Here is an 8,441-nt window from a genome sequence, read left to right as displayed (position 1 = left end):
AAATGTCAGATTCTTTAGCTCTTCTACTTTCTGTAGTTTCTGCTCTGCATTTAGGTTTTTCAGCTTATCCTGACATTTTGTCTCGTACTGCCGTCTTAAATTAAATTCCTTAATTACAGCCACATTAGCTCCACTAATAAGACACACGGGTTTACCAGCAATGTCTGTAAACATGTATTCAGTCACCCACTGGTGCTGAAAGGCTCTGCTTTCAGAATCAACTTTTCTCTCCACCATTGTGAGCGGCTAGCTTCGCAATAACAGAAGTTTGACTTGACTGACGCGGGAATGTTCCCAGGTAACCTAGCGTTCAGCAAGGAGGCTGCAGCGCTGCATTATGGGATCTGTAGTTTGTATATTATTAGTGCCTCATATCGCCGGGCCATGCATAACAATAATAGTACATCTATATAAAATGATCTCGCGGGCCGGATATAAATGTACGCTGGGCCGGATGTGGCCCGCGGGCCTTGACTTTGACACATGTGGCGTAAGCGAATCACTCAGGACTCGCTCACCCCCTCCCTCCTGTGCTGAATCATAGAGCGAACGAATCACTCACCCCCTCCCTCCTGGCTCACAGCTTCTTCTTCTTCTTGGTTGGCAACCAATGTTAAGGCGCATTACCGCCCCCTGGCTCACAGCTCAGTGGACATTTAGATGAGAAAATATATATTTGACACATTTAAGGAAAATACTAATAAAATAAAAATAAACAAAATAAATGTTCCCTTTAGAAATTTTTTTGCTCTATAAAATAGTTGTTTTCTTTTAGAATCACTCATCTTAGCAGTAGGATATACATGAAAAGAGAAACAAATTAAGTTTGAGTGAAAATGTACATTTTTTGCACTCTCTGGTCAACTGACTCAGTGAATCAAATGACTCAAAAAACCCGATTCACTTTGGTGAGTGACTCATTAAAACTCGATTCAGTAAAAAGAATCAAATTTACCATCACTAATATAACTGACGATATAATTGACGCGAAACAAAATACAACTCCACAACTTTATTAGTGGAAAAAAACCCCATCAGTTTCTTTTTGTTTAAACAAGCAGCTGTTTTTTTAATGTGTATTACAGCTACACAAAATTTAACAGTGGTTAACCTGTTATATACATGGTTATCCATAACCATGTATATCCACAAAACTTAAGAGGTGCTTTGCAACAAAAGTGCAGTGTGCAAAATCAATAAGTCAAATAATAATATTGCACAAACTCTTGAGTAAAAACAAAACAGACAAAAACATAGATAAATTATGCTACTGCTCCTGGAAGTTTTCTACATTTCAAGTTTTAAAATTCTTTGTCAGAAACACTAACATGTTCACAGATGCGGGCTTAAGGAAGGACCTTTGACAAGTTACAACATTTCCACCTGTGCTGAACAACCTTTCAGATGCAGAGCTAGTTGCTGGAATGCAGAGGTATTTCCTAGCTAATCTGCTGATGTGGGGAAAGTTTACTGTGTGAACTTTCCACCACGAAAGAGGATCACACTCACTGTCAGCTGGTGGACTATTCACATAACTGCTCAGTTCAGATGATAACCTCTCTGCAGTTACCTCTATCTTGCCACTAACTGGTCCCTTCAAAAAACTCCCGAGACTCTTCTTTGGCTTTTTAACAGCTCCCTGACTTGTTTGGTCTCCAGTAGATGTATGAGGTGTTTCTGAAAAACCTGTGGCTGTGCTACCCTGGTGTGACACAACATGCTCTAGTTCACTCACGACTTGAACTTTGATGGCTTCGCTTTCACTCTCACTGAAATATTCTGTATGAAAACGTGGATCAAGGAAAGAAGCCATGTTAACAAGCCTCTCTGTGACACTGTCTTTGTAGCTTTTGTTTATGTAGTCAAGTATTGCTGTTTTGATGTCATTGGTCAGCTCAGTGTCACCTTCTTTTACTTTTATCATGTCATTGTTAAACATCTGAAGAACAGGCTTAACACATGAAATGGTTACATACTCTTCAGCAGAGAAAGCATCTGTAAACTCTAGGAGTGGACTCAATGCAGTTCTGACTGAGTCAAGCACTTCAATGTCTTGCCATGTCAACATGAGGTGCCTTGTGGTTTTATCAGCAGCTAAAACCTGTGTTATAGCTTTTTCTTGTTCCAGCAGCCGTTGGATCATTCTCTGCTTCATTCAAAGATGCGCTTTCGTCCGTGTCATTCTCCATTGCTGCCATACTTTTTCTGCCTTGTGCGTATGAGCGTATGAAAACAAAGGCACTGCGCATGCGCATTTTACCCATATTCTATCGCGATATTTCATTTTCTTATCGTTGCCGAACGTTATACCGGTATTACCGTGAACAGTATAATATGGCCCAGCCCTAAGGGCTGCAGTTTGGGATCCCGCGGAGTTAGGGTTAGTTAACATAAGCAGAGTTACACGGAACCTTTATAACTAAGAAGTGTGTTGCATTATTATGTTATTTTTTTTTGCTGAGAATATCTGTTAAAATGCATATAGCCTTCTGTAGTCTTGGTCCCTGTGTTAGTGAGAACTTCTCTTTTGCCGAGATAATCCATCCCACCTCACAGGTGTGGCATGTCAAGGTGCTGATTAGACAGCATGAATATTGCACAGGTGTGCCTTAGACTGCCCACAATAAAAGGCCACTCTGAAATATGCAGTTTGATCACACAGCACAATGCTACACATGTCGCAAAACCAGTCAGTATCTGGTGTGGCCACCATTTGCCTCATGCAGTGCAACACATCTCCAATGCATAGAGCTGATCAGGTTGTTGATTGTGGGTTGTGGAATGTTGGTCCACTCCTCTTCAATAGCTGTGCAAAGTTGCTGAATATTGGCAGGAACTGGAACACGCTGTCATATACGGCAAGCCGAGCGTCCCAAACATGCTCAATGGGTGACGTGTCTGGTGAGTATGCTAGCCGTGCAAGAACTGGGATGTTTTCAGCTTCCAGGTGTACAGATCCTTGCAATATGGGGCCATGCATTATCATGCTGGAACATGAGGTTGTGGTCATGGATAAATGGCACAACAATGGTCCTCAGGATCTCAACACGGTATCTCTGTGCATTCAAAATGCCAACAATAAAATGCACTCGTGTCCATAACCCCACCGCCCCCATGGGCCACTCAATTCACAACGCTGACATCAGCAAACCGCTCACCCACACGACGCCACACAAGCTGTCTGCCATCTGCCCTGAACAGCAAAAACATCTGTCAACAGAACACCTCTCCAACGTGCCAGACACCATCGAATGTGAGCATTTGCCCACTCAAGTTGGTTACGATGACGAACTGCAGTCAGGTTCAGACCCCGAGTAGGATGATGAGCATGCAAATGAGCCTCCCTGACACGGTTTCTGACAGTTTTTGCAGAAATTCTTTGGTTATGCAAACCGATTGTTGCTGCAGCTGTCTGGGTGGCTGGTCTCCACCTGGTCGACCATCCTGGAGGTGAACATGCTGATGTGGACGTCCTGGGCTGGTGTGGTTACACGTGGTCTGCGATTGTGAGGCCGGTTGGATGTACAACCAAATTCTCTAAAACGCCTTTGAAGACGACTTATGGCAGAGAAATGAACATTCATTTCACAGGCAACATTATTAAAAGTATAGTTGGTGACAGACAAACACACACAAATGCCCACACAAACAGGATGGCAAAAATGCATAAACCTAAGCAATGACCTTTTTTTTTTTTTTTGCATATTTGTTACGTTTTACATGTTTTAAGTCATTAAAAAAAACTTCAATGTTAGATAAAGATGAACAAATGAAATATAAAATGCATTTTTATTTTTAATTAAGCAGAGGGAAAGCTATACAGCCATACTTGGCTCTCAGTGAAACAGTAATTCTCCTGTTAAATCATGAAATAACTGATTAAGCACACCCAAGCTTGATTACTGCCAGATCTGTTGAATCATGACATCAGTTAAAGAGAACCTGTCTGACAAAGTAAAGTAGCCCAAGAGACCTCAAAAAGCAACACATGCCAAAGTTTAAAGAAACTCTCAAACAATCAAAGATTGTGTGACTAATGAAGCTGAAGCTGAACATACCTTTGTCTGTGCATTTGTTATCATATGTGCAGGAACTCTGATGTGGTAAAAAATAACAGGTGACAGACAAACAGTAACATTTTTTGGACACTGATATTAGCACTAGCTGTGAGAGATCAAATTATTTTGATATCCCACATTCCTTGTTACAGTTGGGGGGGGGGGGGGGGGGGGGGGGGGGGAGTGTTTCTTACTTTCACTTTGCAGCACATGGGAGTTGTGTGATAATAACATGCGTGTCACTAAGACTAAACAGGAAATATTGCATATACTTACAGAGCACCATATGTCTGCATTCTTCCCCATACTACTTTGAATAGTTAGCTATACTGTGAGCTTATTGCAGTTTTACTTATTGCTGATGATTTCCACTGAAAAACAATGTTATGGAACATAACTAATTTTTTACAGCCTGACTATTAAATACTGTACCAATTCTAACCTCATAGCAAGACTTAACTATATGCAACTTAACCAATAAAATGATTTTAAGGAATGATGGCTTTGGTGAAGTCAGTCTTCCAACACTGGCCACATGTTACTGATTAGATCAAAAGGAATGTTGGGGTAACCAAAGGCAGCGTTTCAATGAACCAAAGAATCTGAACAACACTGTGGTTTTGTTGTGTATTGCACCAAGTAATGTCTCCCTTAATTTTGGTCTATTTCTCTGCATGTGTGCGGGTCTGTGACTGTTTGTGTTCAGATATGCACACAAAGTGCATATAAATAGTAGTAGTAGAAGAAGATAGTGTTGGTAGTTCCACTGACCAACACAAAAGACCACCCATGGATAGACGTAAGACCATTTAGACTTTTTCTTGACTGAGTGACTCTCCAAACATGTAAGCAGAGGAAATCACCATCACTGAGGTAAGAGGGCTTCAGTTTGCAGTGGAACCAAAAACTCCTTTGGAAAACTGGAAAACATTTTCAGAACATACAAAAGTCACTCAGGTTGAAGATCAAACCCCACATTCTGCCTCTATGCTCCACATCCTGAGTATTGTGAAAACAATAAATAATAAATTGGAAAACATAAACCCATCATAATTAGATGTGTTACGTTCTTAGTCTAGGAACAAGAAATTGGCCCACTCCCCGCACCACCCAAGCAAGAACACAAACAGTAGTATCTTTTAAAGTGCTAAGCAGCCATTTATTTGCTTCAGCAGTGAGCAGTGCCAAAAATAACAAAGACAATTCACTTACCTAACTTTCTAAATGAAAAACAGGAGAAAGCTTAATCAACAAAAATGGCTTCTCACGCCTACTAGGCTGCTGCAGTGAAGAATATATACAAGCTGAACAAAATACACAATCGCTATTTTACAAATCTATTTACAGCTATTTACAAAATTAAGGTACTAACACACACACACACACACACACACACACACACACACAGTTATACTTGCAAATCAATGGGCAAAATAACTCTATGAAACAACGACTCAAAAACACATGCTCTTTGTTGGATGGTAGAGGCTAGGAGAGAGGGGGCCAGGTGGCTGTAATCTGGTAGTTAAATACTGGAGGTGATTAACCAATTATCCAATCCGAGGACAGGAAGAGACTCCACCCAGCTACTCAGCAGGCACGCCCAGGTGTCCACCTCCTAAGAGAGAAAGGGGAAAAAACCCACAGCCATCCTCTGGTGGGAGGAGTCACACATAAAACAAACAATGACAACATTGGATCATAACAGATGTTAGTAGCCTGAAACTAAAAGATATCGGAAACAAGAAGGATGGAGTCAAACTGGAACAATATGTAAAGGCAACCAAACGTTTGCTGTTCTGTTGTATATTTGTTCACCAAATATATAATTATGTTAAGTTAAGAACACTGGCGCAAAGAACAGCCGAGACAATGGGCTGCAATACTGTGCAAGGGATGGATATTAGAAACCACTGACACATAGGGCGTTTATCAATATGCGTACTTGTGCGTACTTGCGTTCTCGTGTACTCGTGATACGTCATCAGTCGGAGACCAAGTACTGTTCCAATTCGAAGTACGCATCAAGCCGAGAACGCGAAAAAGTCCCGTATGTGTTCTCGATCCGCCCGTTTTATCGAGCATGCATCGGAGTGGACTTGGGACAGCTATATATCCCAGAATGCATTTCGTCCAAAACTCAACAGCGGACTCCCGGCACATCGTTTTCAACCCCCCCCCCCGCTCGCGGACTTCTCACTACTCAGGTTAAAGAAACTCCAGCAGCTGTCTATAGTATTGAGTGTCCACTAGAATAGAAATAAAAGCGTTCTAACATCTCACCTGCTTGTTTTTATTAAGGTATGTACACGTATGTACAATTTTTATTAATAGAGGTTTCACTACTGAGGTTAAAAATGATATATAAGTCATAGAGCTGGGCGATATAAGATTTTTTCATATCACGATATGTTTTTTTCATTTCAGGCGATAACGATATATATCACGATATAAGCCAAATAACTATATTTGTAAGATTTAAATGTGCCGTTGCTCACAATTAAAATGTGAAATAATCAGCAGCTTGTTTTAATTTAAATATTTATTTCCCATAATAAGTTCAACAGGGCAGATGTACTTAAGGAACATGAGACTTCAGTTTCAGATAAATAAAGGCAAATATTGCAAACTACACAAAAGGCAGCCGCTAAAGCGTTTAAGTTTCAAAATAGAACAAACAAAACAGACCACTAAATTGTCAATTCCACTTAGAAAGAAAATATTAATTCTAAAAATAAATCTTAGGTCGTTTTACAGAAGAACAGACAAAATTGACTAACTTTTGTCAATATCAAATAAACTGAGAACTAAAAGGAAATTCTTAATCTCTCCTTGTTGTATAGCTTAGCTTTTCAAACAGTTTTAACAGTTACTTTAGTCTGACAAAAGCCGAATGACGAATTAGCGCTTTCAGTCAGAGATTGAGCATGCACCGCTTTATTGTATTTCCAGACTTGCTTTCGGCACAATTTACAGTGCGCGCTACTCTGTTTTTTGTCAGACTTGAAATAGCCGAAATACCTTCACACTACGGAACTTCTGTGGCCCTTCCGTTCGACAATCTCTCCGGCATTGGAACCATCATCTGTTCTTTCTTCGGTAACCTTCGCTCACGCTCTCGGTTGATTTTTCTCTAGTCGGCAAACTCCTTTCCTTCATTACCCGGGCTGCACGGCTGCAAAAACAAATACACAAGTGCGCTTTGGCGCTTGTGCTGTACGTAACAAGTCACGTGATGTGACGCTGCGGCTGTGATTGGTTCGGCTCTGCGCTACTTAATTTGGATTGGCGGTTCTTTTCTTTTTTTTTTAAGAGGACAAGAGAGATGAGGCCTATCGCAATAGTTTAATTTTTCTATCGAGAAAAAGTTATTTCGCAATACATATCGTTATCGTTTTATCGCCCAGCTCTAATAAGTCACTTAGATCACTTCTAAATGTTAATGTTTGGTTTATTTCAGTGTTTTATTTGTTCCTGAGTAAACCGGTTTGGCTGTGATTACAGTTAAGCTTCATAACATGTTACTCACAGTTAAATTAGGAGGGGACGGCTGTAAAAACTCCGGACCTGTGACATCATCACGTACGCAGGTGTTCCAATTGTACATATCGCGAGTCCGTGCTCGCGTTCTCGGCGAGTACGTACTCACCGAGAACGCGAGTACGTACTCGCGTATTGATAAACGGCCATTATCCCAGTTCTTTACATATGTATTATTTTAAACAGCTGTTGTACTTCACTGGCTCATCACTGTGAAAGAAACAGTTGCTGATATAGTTAGGAATGCATTTCATGTCACACAGATCCACATGGCACCAATATATTCATTAAAATTACACTGACAGCACAAACCATCAAAGACCATGATGAGAGTGCACAGCAGCTAAATGAAGTCAACTAATAAAACACCAATATCTGATGAGCCAAATAATTAGTAGTGACTGATACTGTTAACTGATATTGATCTATCAGCAGTGGGTGATATTCACCTGTTGCTTCGCACTGATTTTGCACTGACTAAATGTTCAAATATTGGGTGATAAAGAGCTAAAATGCTTTAAAATAGGCTACTCATTTCTTTCAAATATAGTTTTGTTTCCCTGACTCAATAGTGGGAATAATAACTAGAAGAAAAATACAAGGAAGCACCTGTGCAGGATGTGGAAGATGATGATATAGACAGGGATGACAATGTAGAATGAAACCTCTGCAATTCAGGACCATTTAAAAACTTTTGCCAGACATTAAATTTTGGCCATTTAATCGTAACAGCCAGTGCTGCAGTCTGTAGTCTCTCTGGTCTTTTTATCCCTTTCTTTTCAAACACCTACATCACTGTTCATGCTAAACCACTGATGAATAATACACATGTATGGGAAAATG

The sequence above is a fragment of the Oreochromis niloticus genome, linkage group LG5, assembly GCF_001858045.2.
Source record: "Oreochromis niloticus isolate F11D_XX linkage group LG5, O_niloticus_UMD_NMBU, whole genome shotgun sequence".
Classification (NCBI taxonomy): domain Eukaryota; kingdom Metazoa; phylum Chordata; class Actinopteri; order Cichliformes; family Cichlidae; genus Oreochromis; species Oreochromis niloticus.
The sequence above is the reverse complement of the archived record's forward strand: the minus strand, read 5'-3'. Positions refer to the sequence as shown.